The sequence below is a fragment of the Somniosus microcephalus genome, chromosome 6 (assembly GCF_052327205.1).
Source record: "Somniosus microcephalus isolate GS21.2 chromosome 6, FLI_Smic_1.0, whole genome shotgun sequence".
In the NCBI taxonomy this organism is placed as follows: Eukaryota; Metazoa; Chordata; class Chondrichthyes; order Squaliformes; family Somniosidae; genus Somniosus; species Somniosus microcephalus.
In genome coordinates this window covers 265,075,826-265,100,621 of record NC_140992.1, presented here as the reverse complement: position 1 = coordinate 265,100,621, position 24,796 = coordinate 265,075,826, and the positions used below count along the sequence as shown (strand labels likewise).

At 46.6% G+C, this 24,796-nt stretch overlaps 1 long non-coding RNA gene across 1 annotated transcript in view; it reads left to right on the top strand.

The window, feature by feature from the left end:
• Positions 1 to 273: 273 nt before the first annotated feature.
• The window catches only part of LOC147116714 (uncharacterized), a 39,069-nt gene continuing 14,546 nt past the window's right edge, over positions 274 to 24,796 (top strand). The window contains exons 1-2 of the long non-coding RNA XR_015078618.1: positions 274 to 330; positions 4,432 to 4,520. This is a non-coding gene — a long non-coding RNA (uncharacterized LOC147116714). The remainder of the gene's footprint in view (positions 331 to 4,431; positions 4,521 to 24,796) is intronic.

The following is a 24,796-nucleotide window of genomic DNA, read 5'->3' as shown; positions in this document are numbered from 1 at the left end:
CACATATCATTTCTAGCAAGGCTTTCTGGATAGAGATCAGGAGTGGGAACTCAGTGGAGGCTCAGTCGGTGAGTGTATTCAAGACAGAGGTCGATACATTTTTGGGAACAAAGGGACTTAAGGGATATGGGGATCGGGCGGGAAGGTAGAGTTGAGGTCGAAGATCAGCCATGATCTTATTGAATGGCGGAGCAGGCTCGAAGAGCCAAATTGCCTACTCCTGCTCCTATTTCTTATGTCCTTCTGTTCTTAAAATGATGTCAAGGTTCCTGTGTTTCAGGATGGGATCATAGAAAGAAAAGCACAGAAGGAGGCCATTCGCCCCATCAGGTTTGTACAGCTGCTAGCTCTTCAGCTGGTACTGTCTACTCTATTCCCACTTCCCCGCTCCTTCCCCGTATGCTTTTGTATTCTTCCTTTCCAAATATTGATCCAATTCCTTTTTAAATGATTGTATTGTCACTGCCACTTGCAGTAAACCATTCCCTGTTCTGTTAACATGCTGTGTGAAAAACATTTTATCAGCTGCTCCTTTCACTCTTCCTGTGATAATCGCCAGTCGATGGCTCGCTTGTTACTGATTTCCCCAACCCAGTGAAAACAACCTCGAAACCACTACCCGGAGGCTCTCATCATTTTGAAAACTTATTTTAGATCCCCCCACCCATCAGCTTTCAGTTTCTAATCAAGTTGTTGCAGGGGACATCGTTCCACTTTGGACACCATGGGTAGCTTGCGACTCTGTGCCACTGTGTAAAACGGGTGATCGCGAGCCGGCAGCCTGTTTTACAGCTCGCCCCAATTTTATTTCCAATGATTTCAATACACGGTCACACAAAGTCAAGAGCTACCCCCCCAAGCGTGACCAACAAATGCTCCCAGATGAGCTATTGCACAACCATATGCAGACGGTGGAGCAACAATGCACTTTTACCCCTTGCTTCAGAAGAAAACCTCTGATGACACCAAAGTGACATTTTTGGTCCATCCCTATAACTTTACAGTGCGATTGTAATTAAATGCCAATATCTAACACATTATGGGCATTGAATCCCTTGGCTTTATGCTCACTATAATTGAGAAGATACAAAGTTGTTTCACCTGGTGCGCTTACAACTGGCAGAGAGGAAGAAACAACAGCACCAACTTCTATTTATATAGCGCCTTTAATGTAGTAAAACGTCCCAAGGTGCTTCACAGGAGAGTTGTAAAACAAATTTGACACTGAACCACCTAAAAAGATATTGGCCCAGAAATTCGGGTCGGGGGCTTCCCGCGGGTGCAAGCCCCCGACCTGCACTTACCTTGCGCGCCGGCCATTGAGCTGTGGGCCCCCGTAGAATTCCGATCCTGGGCCTGCTCCAACTGCCAGCACGCAGTGCTTGCATATCCCAGGGGCGCAGTTAGTGCGATGCGCCCCTGGGATCACGTGGGCCATGGGGAGCCAATCGGAGCAGGGAATGCTCCATTCATAAGACCTGTCAAAACTTATAAATACTACGAGCCCCAAAACATCACTAAATCTTCAAATAATTTTTTTTTTAAATCACATTTTTTAAATAAACTATAAATTACATGAAATAACTATTTTAAACAATAATTTAAATTTTTGAAAAAAGTAATTTTATTTTCTAACGGGGCTAACAATAAACTTACCTTGCTTTAAAGTATTTAAAAATAATAAACCTGTGGAAAAAATGTTTTAATTTTAATTAATTCACCACTTACCTTGTAAAAAGCAGGCCTTACACCTGCTTTTTAAATGTGTAAATTCTGGAGACTTACCCTCCCGGGAAAACCTGTAAAAAAAAACGTAAGTTCGATGCGCACACGCAGCCTCTCCCGCGCACGCATTCGACCTCTTAACCCCTGCTTTCAGGGGAACGGAAGTTCCGGTTTCACGCGCATGCGCAGTGCATGCAGGAAATCGGCACTTCCATTGGGCCTACGGGTGTGTACCCCGTGCGTACTCACCCGTGGAGACCCGAATTTCTGGGCCAATATTAGGGCAGGTTTGGTCAAGGAGGTAGGTTTTGAGGAATGTCTTAAAGGAGGAAAGAGAGGTGGAGAGGCTTAGGGAGGGAATTCAAGAACTTAGGGCCTTGACAGCTGAAGACACTGCCACCAGTGGTTGAGCAATTAAAATCAGGGCTGCTCAGGGGGCCAGAATCAGAGGAGCGCAGATATCTGCGGACCTTCACCCTCTCATTCTGGATTGGATTCTGACCAGCTTCTAGAGGAGAAGGGCAGGGTGCTTATCCACCACACCACCTTATTCCCCCAAACAATGATTCCATTTTTTAAGAAGGGCTTGCTGTGGTAATCACAGTTCCTTAAAGCACGCAACAGCTAATCACAAGCTATTGCCTGTGTAATGTAACAGTGGTGCGGCAGTGAGACGGAGCAGCACTGCGGGAAACCTAATCCAGTTCCTGTGCTTTGAGCCTATTGTGCCTCCACGAATAAAGTTGGTTAAAAGTTATTCCTGGGTGACTGGATTAATCTTTACGGAATGAAGATTGCCTAAGGCTCGGGAACTTACATTGTGTTCCATTATACAGAGTTGATATTACTTCTATTCTCCTCAGACCTGCGCTCAATGCTTCTGGCTGTACATCTGAGCATTTTATTTGCCTTCTTAATTGCTGTGTCACACAGTGGAGAGAGTTTCAATGACTGGTCAACCATGACCTCCAAATTCATTTTCCCGTTCCACTCTCTGTAAGGTTTGTCCCTCGCTGCATGGGCACATTTAATGTTGCTGGTCCCAATACATACTCGCTTACATTAACGATATTAAAGGCCATTTGGCAACTGTCTGCCCAATCCTCTCTCGATTGCTTCGAAACATAACTGCATGCTTTATACACTTTGCCTTCCTACATGATTTAGTATTGTCTGCTAATTTATACAGCGGATGTATAATTCCCTCTTCAACGTCACTGAGGGAAATGGTAAGGAAGAAGAATTCTTGCCATGGAGGGAGTGCAGCGAAGATTCACCAGACTGATACCTGGGATGGCAGGAATGACATATGAGGAGAGATTGGGTCGATTAGGCTTATATTCGCTAGAGTTTAGAAGAATGAGAGGGGATCTCATTGAAACTTATAAAATTCTAACAGGACTAGACAGACTAGATGCAGGAAGGATGTTCCGATGGTCGGGGAGTCCAGAACAAGGGGTCACAGTCTAAAGATAAGGGGTAAGCCATTTAGGACTGAGATAAGGAGGAATTTCTTCACCCAGAGAGTGGTGAACCTGTGGAATTCTCTACCACAGAAGGCAGTTGGCCAACTTATTAAATATATTCAAGAAGGAGTTAGATATATTTCTTAAGGCTAAAGGAATCAAGGGATATGGGGAGAAAGCAGGGACAGGGTACTGAATTTGGATGATCAGCCACGATCTCATTAAATGGCGGAACAGGCTCGAGGGGCCGAATGGCCTACTCCTGCTCCTATCTTCTATGTTCCTATGTCTCTATGTAAAGAGTGATCCCCAAGAGAGTCATTGCCTCCCAGGATGAAAAATTCCCCCAGATAATATTTGTTTCCAATCTCTCTCCATTCCAGTTTTCCATTTCCTCTTCAAATCCATCTGCTGTTTTCCACCCTTAAGCCTAACCTTGTCAAGCCTTGTTTTTTTTACAGTGTAAATAGCTGTCCTGCCATAGATGTGAATGTTTTTTTGTTTCTATAATTGAGTGGCACACACATATACAGACCAAAAAATGCACGACCATGTGACGTTAGCTTAGAAATTGCGAATGGGGATAATATTGAGGAGAGATTGAGTAGATTGGGCCGATACTCTCTGGAGTTTAGAAGAATGAAAGGCGATCTCATTGAAACATATAAGATTCTGAGGGGGATTGACAGGGTAGATGCTGAGAGGTTGTTTCCCCCGGCTGGAGAGTCTAGAACTAGGGGTCACAGTCTCAGGATAAGGGGTCGGCCATTTAAGACTGAGATGAGGAGGAATTTCTTCACTCAGAGGGTTGTGAATCTGTGGAATTCTCTACCACAAAGGGCTGTGAATGTTGAGTCATTAAGTATATTCAAGGCGGAGATAGTTAGATTTTTGGACTCTAGGGGAATCAAGGGATATGGGGATCGGGCGGGAAAGTGGAGTTGAGGCCGAAGATCAGCCATGATCTCACTGAATGGCGGAGCAGGCTCGAGGGGCCATGTGGCCTACTCCTGCTCCTAATTCTTATGTTCTTATGTTCTTACGGACGAAGGGTTAACGAGTTTGTATGACATTCCATTTAGTGGAGGTGCTAATCTGTTTATTTTGATTGGGTCAGCATGCCTGCACTAAAATAGCAGAGGAATGCCATCCGAACGTGTTAAAGGTCCTTCCGATAATAATGCCAAGAGCACTGTCTAAGCCTTTATTTTTAACACATCAAACCCAAATTATTCTGCAGGAAAAACATGAACGCCAGAAGTTTGGAACGAAACGAGAAAGGTGCAGCTGGCCGGCCAGCATCTGGAAGAGAAAGATCCGCGCTTTAAGGTGAGATCCTCCATCACCCCCCCACAAGTCTTTCATTCAGATGCTGATTGAGCTGCTGTGCGTTTCCAGCGTTCACTGTGTGTACTTCTTGATTAATGCGGTTGCTCGGATGAAAAGAGAACGAGGCTGGCAATACGATGCGAGCGTCAATATTTATTAGAGCTGCTGCAACGGAGTCCAAGTATTGGCCTGTCTTTCTGCCGCTGTTGCACCTGCTGCCCAGCTGTGTGACCTGGGATCTGTTGCTGATTCTCCCTGCCCGTCCTGCTGCAATCTGCACCGAACTTCACTCGGTTTGCAGGAATACAGGTGCGGGTTCTCAGTTACAAACAGGGCTGCTTTCTCCCATCTCTGGACTGCACCATCTCTCAGAGGCAGCCTTTGAAAGCTTCCGGCTTCTTGTGCCGATCGCTACCGGTGTAATATCATAGAATCATAGAATCATAAAATAGCACAGCACAGAAGGAGGCCATTCGGCCCATCGAGTCTGCGCCGGCTCTTTCGAAGAGCAATCCAGTCAGTCTCGTTCCCCCCGCTCTTTCCCCATGTTATAAATCTCATCATTCATCAAGAAACTACTCGTGAAATAACGCTGGACGGCCAGCTGGTGGCGCCGTCCAAGGAGTATAACTACTCGGGCGTCGGCCCCAGCCTGCCAGGGACATTTTGTAAGACAAGGAACTAGTGAAGTACAACTAGACCTCCATGTTCTGAAACAAGTTGATTAAAGCCTTGCTTATACTCAAGCCAAGTGTGTAGTGAGTTTTATTACGTCACCCCATATCCCTGCAATTTTTTCTCCTTCAAGTATTTATCCAACTCCCTTTTGAAGGCTACTAATGAATCTGTTTCCACCACCCTATCAGGCAGCGCATTCCAAATCCTAACCACTCGTTGCGTAAAAAGGTTTTTCCTCATGTCGTCTCTGGTTCTTTTGCCAATCACCTTAAATCTGTGCCTTCTGGTTATCGACCCTTCAGCCATTGGAAATACTACATTTTTGGTATTGTTCAACCAGCCTTTATCATGTTCTTAAATTAAAACTGCAATATGTTACAGGAGGCATTTTTAGATTTTGGCATGAGCAGTCTGTTTTGGTTTTGCTTATATGAGATATAGCTAATGGCCCCATAAATCATGTGAAAAATGTACACGTTCAGCACAATTTGGATTAATGGTTGAGCATTACTAAATTGCCAATCATCAGTGTAGTTATTATTTTTGTACATTACTCACATGGCTTGGATGCATCAGTCGCATCAGCGGCAATGAAACCTCTCGCAGATTTATTCACCATTATGCATGTCAATCATATCAGAAGGAGGCAAAAGATACATCGAGTGCAGAAGAGGTAGGGAGTTATTAGCAAGTTACAGCTGGGAGCACAAGTGCCAGGGCACAGAACCACATGTAGAAATCCCGCACTTAAATCTAACGTCAGGAACATTAACCCAAAGGCTCAGGGCTTTATAACTGCAAGACTTGCAGGGGATGCGTTGTTTTGGGGGAAAAAATCTTGTCCTGTTTGTAAGCACAATTTCAGGTTCAAGTATCTCATTCCTGATGGACCTTTCCTGTGCTTGCCAAGTTAATATGCGGGAAAGTCAAATATTTTTTTTCCAATATCAGCATCAAGCGCTCAAAAGTCAAGCACAGCATCAGCTGTGGCTCAGTGGGCAGCACTCTCTAGGTGGGAGGGGCTAGGAGTGAGCCAGGTGTGACTGGTTGCCTAATTGCAGCTGGGTGTTGGAGGAAGTTTTGTAAAAAGTTGGTGGAGGGTTTTGGGGTGTTGTTTTCAGGTTTTAGCGCCTTTTTGGCCCACAAAAAACAGCCAGGTGGCTGCTGAGGGGTCCGGAGTGCCGGGCCCCTCAGAGGACAATATTCCCGAGAGGAATTTTATTAGGGAAGAAACTGTGGTGGGAAGGGGAAAAAAAAGGCCCAAAGATTTGGGCCGGGACCTCAGGAGGTTTGGTAAAGAAAATACGGTGGTGGTGCAATGTGAAGATAAGAAGATTCGAGCCTGGGATATAATCCAGGCGGTTCATGAGGACTGTGGTGAGGGAAGCTGTTTTGCCTGCCGACCAAAACCAAATGTGGGATTTGAGGTGACGGTCAGTGGCCGTGAGGAGGTGGAAAAACTGCTGCTCAGTCTGAAAGTTGGGGAGAAATTTTTGGAGGTGACTCTGCTATATTCAGAGGAGGTGGTGGTTTCATTTTTGAACTTGCCTGTGTACATCGAGGACGAAGTGCTGAGCAAAAAGTTGGAGTCGTGGGACATTAAAATCTGTTCCGAAATAAAGAGGAGGTACTATCCGGGAACACGGGTAGCAGACGGAACCCGGTATGTAAAGGTGTTGTTCCCAGAGGGGGTGAGGTCTTTGCCTTACAGTATGAAGTTCGAGACACTGGAAGGAGTACAATACTTTCGTGTGCTGCACGATAACCAAGTAAAGGTGTGTTACTATTGTCTGGGACATGACCATCTCGTGAGAAACTGTCCTGATTTGTATTGTTACAATTGCGGTGAGTCGGGACATATCGCACAGAGCTGCAAGGCGGAGAGCTGTGGGGTGTGTCGTAAAGGCCCTGCCCGCTGTGAGTATGTGGCAGAAGGGAGTGAAATGAGTGATGAGGAGATGGGAGAAGGAGCAGGAGAGGAGTGTGGAACGGCCGGAGGTGCGGGGCAGTCGGAGGACACAGCCGGTAAAATGAAGGAAAAAGGAGCACAGGAAGAGGCAGAGGTTGGCGGAGCGGAGATCGAGATGGAGATGGCGGAAAACACGGCGAGTGCTATGGAGGGGAACAAAGACAGCAGCGGGCAGCAAGGGTCGAGTGCAGACTCGAGCCTTAGTGCAGTTCGGCTCCCCCTGGGGAGTCTGGTGTCTGCGGGGGGAGAGGAGGCAGGAGCGGGGTGTGTGGTGGAAGTGAATGCTCCGGGGAAAGGCGGGGAGTCGGATATTTTGGTGAGCGGGAGGGGGCAGGGCGGGGAGAGGGTGCAAGAGGCAAGAGCCTTAAAGGGACAGCAGAATGGGATCGGCGAGATAGAGACGTCAGAAGGGAACAATTTAGGTGCGCCATTGTCCCATGGAGTGAGGGAACAAGGTGCAAGGGTCAGAGGTAGAGACGTGGTCGAAGGGGGCGGCACAGTGGGAGAAACTGCGATAGCAGGAAGACTCTCTATGGGAGATGAAGTATCTGATGGGGAGCAGGATTATGTATCTGACGGGGAGCAGGCACAGGGGGTTGCAGAAGAGCTTGAGTGTGAGGAATTAGAGGGGGACAGAGACATGGAAGTCAGGGATGGGGTGGCATCATGTGGAAAGGGAAAGGTTAGTGAGGGGCAGAAGGAGGGAGAAAGGGCAGCTCCTGGGCCCAAAGTTAAGGCAAGGAAGAGGCTGGAGGTCAAACAGGAGGGGAAAAAGAGCCGGAGGCTGCAGGAAAAAGCAACAGCTGCCCGAAAAGTTGAGAAGGAGCATGAGAGGAGGGAAGAGCCAGAGATTAAATGATGGGGAGATTATTGGGCATACTTCCCTTCTTTGGAGCCATGATTACATTGGTCTCGATCAATGTGAACGGACTGAGGGGTGAGAAGAAATTGCAGCAGTTGTTGCAGGGTTTTAAAGGCACAGACTTGTTGTGTCTGCAAGAAACCTTTTGGGATGAGGATATTCTAGAAAGAGTTCAGAAGGTTTGGAAGGGAGAGGTGTTTGCAAGTTGTGCAAACAATAACCGTAGAGGGGTGGCTGTTTTGGTGAGTCCGTCCATAGAAGAGAATGTTGCCTTGGTGGACAAGGACACTGAGGGGAGATTTTTACGGCTAAGGGTAAAATTGGAGGGATTTCATTGTGATCTTTTTAATATCTATGCACCGAACGACCATTGCAAGCGTTGCGAGTTTTTTCGGGGGTTATTCACTGAAGTGGCAGAGGTGGAAAATCCTTGTATAGTGGGGGATTTTAATGTATTTTTATCTTGGATGGACATTTCAGCCGAGATGACCTTTAAAGAGGATAACTCCAGAGGGATGATTATAAAAATGATGGCAAATTTAAATTTGAGAGACTTATGGAGGGACCGGAACCCCATAAAAAGGGAGTTCCCCAGAGCAGGTTGGGTGGGTGATGTTTTAAAACAGAGCTGAATAGATTTTGTGTTAATGCGGGAAGGATTAAGTTCGGAGGTGATGGAGATTTATTATAAAAAAGTATTTTTTAGTGATCACTCGGCTTTGGTTCTTAGAATTAGGAACAGCAGAGTTAAGATCGGTTCAGGGGTGTGGATTTTAAACAATCAATACCTGAAGGAAAGTGCTTATAGAGAAGGGATTATAAATATAATAAAGAATGCTCAGAAGGAACTTTTGTTCTTGAAAGAAAGAAGAGTTTGGTGGGACAATTTCAAATATGAGGTAAAAGTTTTTTCGGTACGTTATGGGAAAAAGAGAGCGGCAGCTAACCGGCATCGAGAAGAGAATATAAACAAAAGGTTTACGGATGTCTGTAAAGCAGTTGACGGAGGGGATAAGGGAGCTGAGACTAAGTTCCGGGTGCTAAAGGAAGAGTGGGAATTATTGCAAGCTGAGAAATGCAAGGGGGCCATTCTCTGTGCAAAGGCTAGAGATACATTGGAGGGCGAAAGATGCACTAGATATTTTCTGGAGCAAGAGAAGCTGCGACAGAGATTATCATTAATTGAGGAGTTGAAGGTTGGGGAGAAGATCATTCATGAAAGTGAGGAGATTTTGGAGGCAGCTAGCAGCTTTTATCAAGAGCTATATACAAAAGAAGTCATTTCCAATTTGGAGATGGAGAAGGTTACTGCTTTTATTGAAAATGGTTTAAAGGAGGATGAGAGAAGCATGTGTGATAAAGAAGTAGGATTAGCGGAAATAAAAATAGCAATAAGTGGAATGAAGGGGGGGGGAAAGCCCAGGGTCCGATGGACTAAGTGCAGAATTATATAAGGAATTTTTCGAGATTTTAAGTCTATTGCTCTTAGAAGTTTTTAAGGAAATTAAAATTGAGGGCAGCCTGGCCCCATCTATGAGGAGAGGTATCATAAGCTTAGCTTATAAAAATAAAGGGGATAGACGGGATCTGAAGAATTGGAGGCCCATCACACTATTAAATGTGGATTATAAGATCTTGGCGAGGGTTATGGCAAATCGTTTGAAGGAGGTGTTACCGGAGATAGTTTGGCCCTCTCAGTCCTATGGAGTCTTAGGCCGGGACATCGCAGACTCTGTGGTCTCAATCCGAGATGCGATAGAACTCATGGAAGAGAGTGGGAGGGAGGCTTATGTATTAAAGATAGATCAAGAGAAAGCCTTTGATAGGGTCTCTCATGAGTTTTTATTGAAGGTTTTGGAAGCATTTGGTTTCAAGGAAAATTTCATTCAGTGGATAAGGATTTTTTATTCAAACATATTTAGCTGTGTTAAATGTAATGGTTTTTTATCTAAGTATTTTCCGATACAGAGATCAGTGAGACAGGGTTGTCCCCTGTCCCCACTGCTGTACACATTGGTAGCAGAACCGTTAGGTTACATGATGCGAAGGAAACAAGTGTTGGGATTGTGGTACCCAGTTCTGGGCTGGTGTCGGTGATACACCAATATGCAGATGACACAACCTTAACATTGAGAAATGGGGAGTCAGTGAGGAAAGCTATGGAGGTAGTGGAGGAATATTGTAGAGCTTCAGGTGCCAGAGTGAATTATAGTAAGTCCCAATGCCTGGTTGCAGGGAGGGGTAGGGGGGAATGGTTGGGGGAATGTCCCTTTAAGGTGGTGGAGGTTTTGGAAGTTCTGGGGGTGCATATGGGGTGCAAGAAAGACAGGGAAGAAGTGGATCGATTAAATTTGGAACCGAAGGTTATGAAAATTAAAAAGATTTTGGGAAGATGGGAAAGAAGGTGGTTGAAAGTGCAAGGAAGAGCGACAGTGGTGTCTGCTCTCCTGCTATCTAAGCTATGGTACTTATTGACGGTGGAGGATATTCCTGAGTGGGCAGAAAAGTCCATCCGAGAGGCTTGTGTGAGGTTTTTATGGGAAGGGAAACCAGCCTTGGTGGCTTACAATACCATCATTGGATGGAGAAATCAGGGAGAACTCAACTTCCCAGATATTGATTTGAAGAAAAAGGCCTAGAAATTCAGTGGGCTTTGCGCCCAGTTACTGCCCAAAGAGGGCTTCTGCGCCAGTCTGCAAACTTCGGGCGAACTTCATTGACGCGCTAATTGCGGCGGTGGCCGTTAGCGCTGCGCCGCCACCGATGACGTCATCGGTGTGCGCAGCGCCCCGGTACCGCCCCGACACCGGCCCGACCCCCATCTTCAGTAGCGGCCGCCTCTTCCGTGGCGGCCGCTAATAACATTCGGAGACCGGGTCCGTACAGCAGCCTTAGTGGGGCGCTTTAAGGTGGAGGTGCAGCCAGCCGCTTTTTCGGCGGCCGCCTGCCCGCACCTCCTTCCCCGGCCTCCTCCACCCCCCCACCCCCCCGCGGCATTGCCGGCTGGTTTCCGGGAGCCCGGCACTTCTCCGTTGTGCTGGGCTCTTTTGCCGGCACTCGCGATCGGGGCTCCGGCTGCTGCAGGCACCTCCCCCTTAAGAGAGGGAGGAAGGCCTGCAGTACCGCAGCCTGCCGCTCCGCTGCGGGTGGCGCTGCGGCCACTAGCGCGCCGATATTCAGTTTCAGCGCCCCAAGCGGGGGCGGCCACACCCTTGAACAGCGGCCGTCCTCGACTTTGGGCGCTGAAACTGAATATCAGCTGGGCGCGAGTGGCTCCACGCCCAGCGGTAAATTCTGGCCGCCAGCGAGCTGGCGGGGCTATAGCTAATTTCTAGGCCAAAATCCTTTAGAATCAAATGGGTGAAGAGATTTCTTCAGAAGTCAAATTCAAGTTTTTGGAAGAGTTGTTTTGAGCATTTTTTAAAACGAAGTGGGATAGGAGGGCAGGGGATATTGTATATGGAATACAATAGTATGTTTTTGAAATCGATTATGCTCGTCCCTAGGTTTTATAAGGGGGTTGTAGAGACTTGGGCTCAATTTTTAAAAAGTGTGCAGTTTATGCCCAAGGGGGCTGAGGAATTTTTAGAACAGCCCTTATTTTTGAACAGGTGGGTCAACATCGAAGGAGAGGTTTTATTTAATCAAGCTTTTATAAAAGCTGGGATTATATCGGTGAAAGATGTATTATACGAGGTGATTCCAGGTTGGTTGCCGGAAGCGATAGTGAGGGACATGGTGTGGGAGGAGGATCAGGAGGTAAAAGGAAAAGCAATAGGAATCATGTATGAGAAGATTGTGAGGGCAATGCCACAGGATTGGATGGAAGAAATAAATGCGGAAATCTCCAAAGGAAGTAAAATGCGTCCCGCTTTTCCAAGCTTTGTACTGGAGAAAGGGGGAGAGTTAGTCCAATTTGACAACTGTAATACTCGAGATTTCTATGAGGTATTCAGAGAATGGAGATTCAAGACACCTGTTGGTCAGGAGTTTTGGCAGAGTATATACCCACAGCTGGACTTCAACAGGATTTGGAAGGGAGTGTGGGCGAATTTTAAATGCCCAGAATGGATTGAACTGGATTTCAAATTGGCTCATAACCGGATTTTTACCATGACGGTCTTGTGCAAGATTGGATGAGTGGAGGCGGCAACTTGCCCAATGTGTGGGACACAGGGTGAGACTCTGTCCCATTTACTTGTGTTATGTCCGCAGTTAAATGACTTTAAGTACTATGTTCGACAGTTGTGTGAAGCTTTTTTGCTGGGTGGGGACCGAACAGCGAGAATGGGAATCCCGTGGGACTCAATTTTGAGATGGGGATTGCAGGAGAGTCTGCCAGAGTCTAGCGGAGCGGCAATTAATTTAATGTTCAGTTTGGCTAGATTCGTGATTGTGCAAAGAAGGAATGCTCTGTTTTTTAAGGGGAGGAGAATCAATCTAAAAGAGTATTTTAAATATAAGCTAAAAGACCATTATAAGGCTCTGTGGATGTTTTATTCAGAAAGGAATTTAAGGACAGTATTTTACAACCAATTTTTAAAGTACAATCGATTAATATATGTTACAGGTGACAAATTAAACTTCAGGTTTTGATGTTAAAATGTGGTGGCGGAATGGCTGTGCAGGGCGGTGGAATTGATTTGTATCATACAATGTAATGATCACGATGTTGTAAATGTTCTTAATGTTCAATAAAGTATAATAAAAAAAATTTAAAAAGTGGGCAGCACCCTCACCTATCTGAGTCAGAAGATTGTGGGTTCAAGTCCCACTCTGGAGACTTGAGCACAAAAATCTAGGCTGACACTCCGAGGGAGTGCTGCACTGTCAGAGGTGCCGTCTTTTGGATGAGATGTTAAATCGAGGCCCCGCCTGGACTCTCAGGTGGATGTATAAGGTCCCATGGCACTATTTTGAAGAAGAGCAGGGGCATTCTCCCTGGTGTCCTGGTCAATATTTATCCCTCAATCAACATCACTAAAAAAAAAGTAGATTATCTGTCCATTATCACATTGCTGTTTGTGGAAGCTTGCTGTGTGTAAATTGGCTGCCGCGTTTCCTACATTACATCAGTGCTGCCAATTGCTAACGGCAACTGAAAAGTAGCATTTTTGTCAAGGCTTGTGGCCCAGAAGACCTTCGTTTAATCTGTTTCATTTCCTGCCTTTTTTTCTCAGTTCTCAGTTCTGAAGCAGGGTTTCGACCTGAAACGTTGACTCTATTTTTCTCTCTCCACGGATGTTGCCTGGCCTGCTGAGTTTTTCCAGCGTCTCCTGTTGTTATTTCTTTTAATTGGTCTTCCTGACTGCTACAGTCTTCCTAAGATCAGTAAAGGTTGCTGTTCTGATGGTGAGAGTGTGATCTCGAGAGTGACGCCATGACATCATGCATGCACAGTGACTCTCTTGCATGGTGTCATTTGTTGCTGATGCCATGAAGCCAATACTTCGCACTGACGGACTGTCCAAACTGTCGCAGTCAGTCTCCACGCGTGGACGACATTAAGATGCACTCTGCAGCCAGTTCATACAGTGACCAGCAGCAGTATTGCGATGTAAATGCGGAAGGACTTACTTAAGTCACTCCACCAGCCTGTAATAATAGTTATAAAAAGAGAAAGATTTGCATTTATACAGCCTATCATGACCTCAGGATGTCCCAACATGCTTTACAGCCAACGTTTCAAGTGTAGTCACTGTTGTAAGGTAGGAAAATCAGCAGCCAATTTGCGCACAGCAAGATCCCACAAACCCCAATGAAATAAATGACCAGATAATCTGTTTTAGGTGTTAGGTTAAGGGATAAATGTCAACCAGGACACAGTGGAGAACTCCCCTGCTCTTCTTCAAAATAATGGCATGGGTTCTTTTACATCCACCTGAGATGGTAGACAGAGCCTCGGTTTAACATCTCATCCGAAAGACAGCACCTCTGACAGTGCAGCACTCCCTCAGTACCGCACTGGAGTGTCAGCCTGGATTATGTATTCAAGTATCTGGGGGTGGGACTTGAACCCACAACCTTTGCAAATCACAGAGGCAAGAGTGCTACCCACTGAGCCAAGCCCAACGGGCAAGAAGATTTGAATGTAGAAGATAGCACTATACCCTGACAATGGGAACATGCTCTGCTATTGCTTAACGGCAGGGCTGTGTTAAAAGTTGAAGGACATCAATGTTCTTTAGTAATCTGCTCCCTGCTCTCACCACCCCCCCCCCCCACAAAAAGGGTGTGAAACTGGTAACAATTTGTTTTCAATGTTTGCTTGTTAACGAGCTTTCATGAAAGATGTGGGAATTTTCCACTCGGCGGGGGGGGGGGGGCGCGGTGAGCGGTGCGGGGGGAGGAAGGGTGTCATTAGATGAACCAGATGAGGGATTAGCCCACTTTCTCAACTGGAGTTGGTTCAATGGTGGAGAAGCTAAACAAATCAACTGCTCAATGTGGATGTCGCTGTGCTTGTTATAGCAAGGTGACCCAGCTGGAAAGAGCGAGCTGCGGGAATGCGGGGCGGCATCGGAGACAAAGCACCCACCCCACCGACTACCACCAGGCTTTTGAAACGGGCTCACTGCACTGCACTCACTGCCCGAGCAGCACCCGCCGCTGGGAGCACTTTAAGCAGCAAGTCATTGAAAGCCCACAATGACAGTAAAACTCTCACTCTTTAAATGTGTCCTGGCCAATATTTTTCCCTCAACCGACATCACTAAAACAGATGATCTGGTCATTATCACATTGCAGTTTGTGGGAGCTTCCTGTGCACAGATTGACGGCCGCGTTTCCCACATTGCAACAGTGGCTACACTTCAAAAGCCTTTAATTGGCTGTAAAGCACTTTGGGTTGTCCTGAGGTTGTGGAAGGCGCTGTAGAAATACTAGACTTTCTTTTCTAAATGAGTCATTATGAGTGGATTATTGCCTATTCATAGTCAGTAAAATGTACAAATACAAGGAAAGGCTGGAACTAATCGATAAATTAGTCTCAGTGTAACTTTCAATACAATCTATGCAGGCAAACAATGGGTGGAATTTTTAAAGCTTGATGAATACGGGTTGATTTTCCGACTTTGCTCTCCTGGCAGGGGGCCTCATCCTCTGGGAGCACGTATTGGAAATTTGGGCACGTACAGCGTACACCGGAGTTTTGCTACAAGCTCCCGGCAGGTGAGTCTCTCCGCCAGGTGCACAATATCAAACCGTTACCCTAGCAATTTCCTTTCAGTTCCCTTGCAATTTAACCTTAGTTGTCTGATTTCAAACCCAGGGGTTGTATTGCACATATGAGAGGAAATACTTTGGTCCTAATGCCTTGGATCTATAAATCAGTCTTTCAAAATCTGGAGATTGGACGTGTCAATGAATCGGGACACACCAATTCACTGTTCTGCTTAATTTTCTACCTTTCCCCTCTCTGGAGGTGGTTTGAAATCCTCACCTATCTAATCTGCTGCAAAGCTACTTGAGATATTCAGAATGTGCATTATTGCAGGCTGATCCTGTTTTTCTATGGAGCAAACACAATCCAGCGGAAAAATGAAGTAATTAGCATTTCTAATCACTGTCATTAAAATAATACTACACGATAAGAGCAGCATGCCAGCTTCTAAAATCAGAAAACGCCTCCCAAGATGCCTTAACTCAAACTCCTGAAGACCAGCCCACCTCCAACAGTGTGATATTTCCATTTCTTACATCAGTCATCATTGTGGCATCTCTGAGTGTAATAATGGACAATCTACTCTATGGGCTGGATTTTCATTGAGGAGGCATGTAGGAGGCGGGTCTACAAATTTCGGGGTTGTAGTCCCGCCTCCATCGAGTTCGAGCCAACCCAAGCGATTTAGATTTGATTGACCTTGTTGAACCCGCCCAGCGGGCTCAGCAGGCCAATTAAGGGTCACCCGGCAACAGGTGACATCACAGATTGATATTTCATCTGTCAAGACCTTTTGACAGATGAAATATCAGCGTTTCACAGCTGTTTGAAGCTGTCAAACACTGACAATCTGTACTCCAGGTTAATTCCTTCCTCTCAGGATGATTTAGAGATCTCCCCGGAACAGAAAGCTGAATGCTGGAACTTTTGATAGCTCGCGGCCATTCTGCTTTCTGTGCCGGTGAGATGAGGGACTCCTGAGACCTGAAGGAAGGAAGGCTGTAAAGGTAAGTACATGAAAGTAAAACTTCTTTAAACACTTTACATGCACCAAACACACTTACCTCTGCACTCATGCACCTATCACTCACCTGAACACTGGACATCTCAACCCCTCCAAGCCCTTCATCCCGACGGCCCTCCTCGCTAAATTGGCGTGGTTTGGAGCCATCGGGAATCCCACATTTCACCAATGAAAATAGGGATTAGGCTAAAAACTGCCTGTTAACTACCTGTTAACAGGCAGTTAATTGGCACTAATCCCCTTCCCGCCTCAGAGAGGCGGGTCCCAGCGCGGGTCGGGTAGCTGCCTCCTTTAAAACTGGCATGGAGGCGGGTTGGGGGCGGGATGGGTTCGTGCCCCCCAATTTTGGGATTTTAACCCCCCACATGCCTCCAATCCCGCCTCCACGGCCCAATGAAAATCCTGCCCTATTACTTTATAAACTCTCTATGACTCTATAAACTTGCAGGGCTACGGGGATAGAGTGGGGGAATGGGACTGACTGGATTGCTCTGCAGAGAGCCGGCACAGACTCGATGGGCCGAATGGCCTCCTTCTGCGCCGTTATGACTCTATGGGGGAAAAATTCAGTTGGTTTGCGCCTCCCGTTAGCGCTTTAAGAGGGCGCTAATGGGGCGCAAAGCAACTAGCGCCCGGGCGCGGCGATGTTTGCGTCGCTCGCGAAATTGACCAGACATTTTGCGGTGGCGCTAAACAATACCGCCCCGATCTCCTGCGCCTGCAGATCTTGGCGTCATTCGAGTGTGCAATGCCCTTGTGGCGCCCTGGACCGGATACTGAGCGGCGCCCCCCTCTTTTCCGCCTGACGCAAGCAACGACAGGTAGACTGGAACGTTTTCCAGTCGGTGAGGGGCTGGGGAGGGGCGCTATTTAAAGGCAGCCTCTTCCTGGCTTTTTCTGTGATAGACATTTTTGCACCACTCATTCTGACAGAGAGAGAGATTCTGAGAGAGAGAAGGAGAGACTTCTGCATAGATTCAACGCTGTGTGAAATAGTTTTGGCTACTGAGCATCACTTTGCAGGTGCTTTTGTTTTTGACCTTCATTACTCTGATTGCCAAGAGACTGTGGGGGCTGCACTGATTCGGGATGTCGTCCTGCACCTGCAGAATCGGTGGCCACAGAGACACAGAGAGAGTGGCAATCATGGCCAGACGGAGGAGGGCCAACAGGCCTCTGTACAGGAGACCTTAAACTCCCAGGGTATTTCAGCAACAATTCTCCTACATTAATTTGTCTGAGGAGCAGTATTTGTGCAGGCTGCGCTTCAGCAAGGAGGTGGTCACTGAGCTCTGCCACCCACTGTAGCCAGATCTGCAGCCTCTACTGAGGACCAGGACGTCTCTGTTGGTGGCAGTGAAGGTCACAGTGGCTCTGAACTTTTATGCCACCAGCTCCTTTCAAGCAACTACTGGGGACATCGCCAATATCTCCCAGTTCACGGTCCATTGCTGCATCTGTCAGGTCACAAATGCCCTCTATAAAAGGAGACGCCAGTACATCTCTTTCCTGATGACCCGGGCCAAACAGCATGAACGCGCATTGGGCTTTGCGAGGATAGCGGGCTTCCTCATGGTGCAGGGCGCCATTGACTGCACGCATGTGGCATTGCGTGCACCGCATGAGAATGCAGAGGATTTCTGCAACCGAAAGGGATTCCACTCCTTAAACGTCCAGTTGGTCTGTGACCACAGACAGCTGATACTCGCTGTTAATGCCTGTTATCCTGGCAGCAGCCACGATGCATTCATCCTGCGCCAGACTGCTGTGGCAGAACTTTTCCAGGCACCACATCACCCAAGTGGTTGGCTCCTCGGGGACAAGGGTTATCCACTCTACGCCTGGCTGATGACACTGCTCCGTAACCCCAACACCCCTGCTGAGCTGTGGCACAATGAGAGCCATCTCGCCACCAGGAACATCGTTGAACACACAATCTGTAATGATCAGTAACCTGTCATTCTGGAATGGTACACTAGGTGGTGCTGTATGTATATAAGAGTGGGCTACCCATGATGCAGCAGGCTACCCACAAGGCAGCAGTCAAGATGGAGGCCTCTACAGATACTGTACCTAGTCCACATGTGCTCAATAAAGTGTCTAGCAAAAGCTAGCTGTTCTTAATAAAAACGACTAGTTATTAATGAACATAACATGGTACCAGGACTGTTAAGATCTGCTGAACATTGTGCAATGCGACATGGAGAATTTGAAGCCACCAGAGCGTTTGAAACTCACAGGAAATGTCGACTACAATTGGCAGACTTTTAAACAACAATTCGAACTCTACATTGCTGTCTTCGGGTATGGTACGAAGCCAGACGCAAGGAAAATAGCGTTGCTGCTCATGGTTGCAGGCCCACAGGCGATAGAGGTATTTAATACATTTGTATTTAATCCAGAGGAGAACAGAGAAAATTTAGATGATGTGCTAAAGAAATTTGATACACGTTGTTCTCCCAAAAAGAATGAAACCTATGAAAGATATGTGTTCTGTTCTAGGACACAGCGGCAAAATGAGACTTTTGATAGCTTTGTGACCGATCTGAAACTGAAAGCACAGACATGTAATTTCTCTGATTTGAAATCATCCATGATTCGTGACCAAATTGTGTTTGGTATTCATGATAAAAAGGTCAGGGAACGTCTGTTGAGAGAAACCGAATTAACATTGGAAAATGCTGTGAAAATATGCCAAGCCAGCGAGCTAGCTCAAAAGCATGCGAAGACTTTCAGTGAAATCAATAATGATGCGATTGTAGTAAGTGCTGCTGTCGGTGCTGTGTCCTACAAGGGGAAGAAATATGGGCAAAACAGAAGTGAAAAGCAATCGGAGGAAGGAATTTTTAATTGTAAACGCTGTGGTTACAAACACCAGTTAAAACAATGTCCAGCGTTTGGAAAAATGTGCACAAAATGTCATGGAAAGAATCACTTTGCCAAACAATGCTTTGCAAAAGTAAAAACAAAGAAAGGGCAACAAGTCCGAGTTAATGTGATTGAGGACACTGATTTAAGTGAGACATTTTTTGTAGGAATGGTGTCATGTGACAATATAGAAAAGGATACAGAAAATGTGCAGCCCTCAGGAATTAACAATGCTGAACATAAAGTTAATGCAGTAAAAGAGGACAAATGGATGATCCCACTGCAGGTAAATGGAGCATTAGTTACATTGTAACTAGACACTGGGGCAAAAGCAAACTTAATCAGTATGAGTGACATTAACAATATGAAAGAAAAGCCCAAAATACAGAAAAAGTCAGTACTACTGAAGGACTATAATGGACAGAAAATAGATAGCTTAGGTGTATGCAGACTTAAAGTGACAGTCAAAGACAAAGTGCATCATCTCATGTTTTCAGTTGTGGCTGAAGGACTTAATTCACTACTGGGTGACAAAGCTTGTGAGGACTTAGAACTGGTCAAGAGAGTCTACCGGATAAACTGTGCCATAAGCAGACCAGATGACTCGGTGGATTCTGTAGTGAATAATTTCCAGGATGTGTTCAAAGGATTTGGAGTTCTACCATTCACTTACAAGATCCAGCTAAAGGAGGATGCTCAGCCAGTGGTACATGCTCCACGAAGAGTTCCAGCACCCCTGCGTGACCGGCTCAAGAATGAACTGGACAGAATGACCACACTAGGAGTCATCAGGAAAGTCGAAGAGCCAACAGACTGGGTTAACTCCATTGTATGTGTAAAGAAAAAGAACAATGATCTAAGAATATGCATGGATCCAAAGGACTTAAATGCAAACATAAAACGTGAACACTACCAGATTCCCAAGCGAGAAGAAATCACCAGTGAAATGTCAGGTGCCAGATACTTTACAAAGCTCGATGCCTCACAAGGATTTTGGCAACTAAAACTGGATGAAGAGAGCACCAAATACTGTACCTTCAACACACCATTTGGCAGGTATTGTTTCCTCAGAATGCCTTTCGGGATAATATCTGCATCTGAAATCTTTCATAGAGCGATGGAACACATAATTGAAGGTCTGGAAGGAGTTTGGGTCTATGTTGATGACATCATCATCTGGGGCTCCACACTGAAAGAACACAATGAGAGACTGGCTAAAGTGCTACAGAGCATACGCCGGAATGGACTGAAGCTCAACAAAGCCAAGTGTCAGTTTGGCGTCAGGGAAGTCACTTTCTTAGGAGATAATCTATCTGGTAAAGGAATAGAGCCAGATATGGAAAAAGTAAACGCCATACTCAAAATGCCCCGACCCACTGACAAAAAAGGAGTGCTACGCATCATGGGGATGATAAACTTCATTGGAAAGTTCATTTCTAACTTGTCAGCCAAGACAGCCTGTCTGCGAGACCTGCTACGTAAAACAAATGAGTTCGCATGGACAGAAAGACATGAACAAGAGTGGATAAACCTCAAAACAGTGCTGACAACCACAACTGTACTCACCTTCTTTGACCCAACAAAAAGAATCAAAGTGTCAATGGATGCATCAAAAGATGGCCTAGGTGCGGTCTTGCTACAAGCAGAGGGTGAAGATTGGAAGCCTGTTGCCTATGCCTCCAGGTCTATGACTGATACTGAGTGTCGATACGCCCAGATTGAAAAGGAATGTCTAGGCTTGGTAGTTGGACTAGAAAAGTTTCATGGCTACATATATGGACTTCCCACCTTCACAGTTGAGACAGACCACAGCCCACTGGTTGCCATCATAAAAAAGAACCTGAATGAGATGTCACCAAGGATTCAACGACTCGTGATGAAGCTGTAAAGATATGACTTTGAACTGATCTACACACCAGGCAAACACATAGTGATAGCAGATGCACTATCCCGAGCATCCACAATGAGTCATGTGAGCTCTACTGAAGAAGACGTGGATGTTCATGTGAGTATGGTCACTGCTGCGCTGCCCGTGTCAGACACAAAATCAAAGCAAATAGCAGAAGAAACAGTAAAAGATACAGTATTACAAACAGTAATAGAGAACATTCATCATGGTTGGCCAAAAGGTTCCTGTCCAAAATATTTTCACATAAGGTCAGAATTGAGTGTCGCAAGTGGACTATTACTAAAACAGAACAGAATAGTCATTCCACAGGCTCTACGTCAAGACATGCTCAAAAGGATTCATGAGGGACACCTCGGAATTGAAAAATGCAAAAGGAGAGCAAGAGACACTGTTTATTGGCCTGGCATAAATAAGGACATTGAGAACATGATAGGCAAATGTGAGACATGTCAGAAACACCAAAACAAACAAGCAAAGGAACCAATGATAGTAGCTGACATACCAACAGCACCATGGCAAAAGGTTGGTATGGACCTTTTTCATTTAAATGGTAAAGACTATCTAATAGTGATTGACTACTATTCTAACTATCCTGAGATGGCGCTGCTCTCAAGCACCACAGCAAGCAGTGTCATAATGCATGTGAAATCCATCTTCGCCAGACATGGAATTCCCAGGATTGCCGTTAGCGACAATGGTCCGTGCTTCAACTGTAAGGAGTGACAACAGTTTGCAGCACATTATGACTTTCAACACATCACATCCAGTCCTTTGTATGCTCAGTCGAATGGTAAGGCAGAGAAAGGTGTTCAAGTTCTCAAGCAGCTACTGAAGAAAGCGACAGAAAGCAAGTCTGATCCTTATCTCGCCCTGCTGAGCTACCGAGCCTCACCTTTAGACTCTGGTTCTTCACCTGCTGAACTCCTAATGGGTCGCAAGTTGTGTACCACGCTACCCTGCTGTGCAAAAGAAAAGCAGAGTAAGGAACTGAGACAGAGACTTCAACTGTTAAAGCTGAAACAGAAATCATACTATGACAAGTCATCCAAAACTCTGAAACCATTGACAAGGGATGATGTTGTCAGGATTGAGGATCCAGATGCATGGAACAGGAAAGCTACAGTTCTTGAGGAAGTAGGACCAAGGTCATACACTGTTAGAACTGAGGAAGGACAGATTCTCAGGAGGAACCGCCGTTCCCTCCTAAAAACACAAGAGACTATCGAAGAGCAAATCGATGACAATGCCGCAACTGAATCTTGTCACTCACCACCAGAACAATCTAACACAAATACACATACAGGCTCTCATGAAAACACATCAGACTTACCTGTGCTGAGAAGATCCACACATGAAGTAAAAAAGCCCGATAGACTTAATCTTTGAGTACAAAGAGAACTACATTGAAAATGTATTGACTGTTGAAGATGTTTATGTTGTTATTGATTGATATTGATTGATACTGATTTTGTTTAACCTCAAAAAAGGGGGATGTAATGATCAGTAACCTGTCATTCTGGAATGGTACACTAGGTGGTGCTGTATGTATATAAGAGTGGGCTACCCATGATGCAGCAGGCTACCCACAAGGCAGCAGTCAAGATGGAGGCCTCTACAGATACTGTACCTAGTCCACATGTGCTCAATAAAGTGTCTAGCAAAAGCTAGCTGTTCTTAATAAAAGCGACTAGTTATTAATGAACATAACACAATCAGTGTGCTCAAGCAATGGTTCCGCTGTCTGGACCACTCAGGAGGAGCCCTGCAGTACTCGCCTGAGCGAGCCTCCCTCTTCATAGTTGTGTGCTGCATGCTGCATAACCTGGCAATCCTCAGGACCCAGCCAATGCCACCAGGCCCTGGAGCACCACCGGAGGAGGAGGTGGAAGAGGAAGAGGATGATCATCAGTAGCACCAAGGTGGGAGGGAGGCCCACAATGTTGAAACTGCAAGGGCCGTCCGTCAACAGCTGATAGCAAGCCGCTTCTAGGCCCCTGCTGAGGAAATGGCTTCTGCCATTGAGAACAACATGAATGAAACCAACCCGCAACCCCAAAGCCGGCCAAGGCAGCAAAGATTCCAAAGACCAAAAATGTACATTTTGAATACAAAAACGGATTTATTTTACAAACTCTGTGTGTGTCATTTCTTCATGACAAACTAATAGAAACAAACACAAAAAAACAGTCATTAACATAACTGATTCTCACAACCTGGAGATAATGTCCAAAACACTAAACAAAAGTTTGAACACGAACCTCGGCCTTTAATAAAAAGTTGACCAACTTTTGTCACACCTCCTACTTTTTGCCCTTCGAGGGTGATCTCCTTCCCTTGCGCACTTCCCCCCTTCCCACCCTACTGCTCCTCCGTAATGGGACGCCAGCGGCTGCAGCAAGGCTGCTGGAAGGCTGCTGATTGTCAGAACCTGAGACTGCAGATGTCCTTGAAGGACGGCCTCGACCAGCTCTGGGCCTGGAAGGCCCGGTTGCAGACTGCACCAACTCTGCATGGGCAGCAGCAGTCTGGGCTACAGGCGGTGGCAAGTGCAATGGGGAAGTGACAGTGGTGGCAGCAGGAATGCTGTCATCTTGAGAGAGGACAGCAACTCCCAGCTCGACCGACACACTGGCACTCCCACGGGGCAGCACATCAGCATCCGGAGCAATCTGCTGGAGCACAGATTGCTGGCCTGCTGCGGCGCAGTGAGAGCCCCGGGGAAATGTGTCCGAACCAGCGACGATGGCAGCAGTCAGTGCTTGCGTGGCCTCAATCTGAGTCTGCATGAGAGCTGTCTGAGATGGGGTCATGGCAGACAGTGACTGCATTGCAGCACAAAGCATTAGCGTGGCATCCGCCTGTGCTACAGCGAAGTGCTCCACACTCCTTGCCAGTGATTCAATGCATTCGGGCACCCTTCCCACTGCACCCATTAGCTCAGTGTGCATGTCCACCGCCTGGGTGTTCATTTCAGCGATGAGCCACTCTTCCTCTGCGTCCAGTGCAGCAGGACTCACTGGCCTACTCTCCCTCCAGGGCGAAGACCTCCGAGCTTCCCTACCCCCATTGCGTTGCTGCAGCCCGCTGGGTCCTTCGGCTTTACCCTCATCAGACCCTTCCCCCCTGCTCCCCTCCAGGGAAGAAATGTTCCCTGTGTGGGCATGGGCTTCCTCGGGAGAGGGTGGCGCTGATGCTCCGGCTTCCTCTTCCTCCTCGCCTGCAGCTTCACTCCCACTGGCAGCCTGAGGGCCCGTCTCCTCAGCTGGTGAATCACCATCTGAAAACAGGGAGGTACAAGAGTGGCTTTAGTGTGAGGACAGGGGGGCAGTAAGGGAGGATTGAGTGCAGCGATTTAGTAAGTTTGATTGAAAGTGTCAAAGGCTGGTGTTGTGAGGGACAAGTGGAAGGAGAGAGGACAAAAAGGTGATGACCTTACCATTGCTGTCCAGAACGGGGTCAGCCTCTCCAGGGGCAACGGGACCGATCACCTGGCTTGCCACAATCCTGTGGACGCGCGCCTCAAGATGGCTGAGGGGTTGCAGCTGAGGCCGCCCTCCACCCATCCGTTGCTGTTGTCTCCTATTATGAGATAGCTTGGCCTGCAAGAAAAAAGATAGCGTCTGAGTAAATATACAGCCATGGTCTTGCCTGATGTGCCTCCCATAATTGAATAGCCCTTACTGTATGCAGCCATGGTCTTGCCTGATGTGCCTCCCATAATTGAATAGCCCTTACTGTATGCAGCCATGGTCTTGCCTGATGTGCCTCCCATAGGTGAATAGCCCTTACTGTATGCAAAGTGTG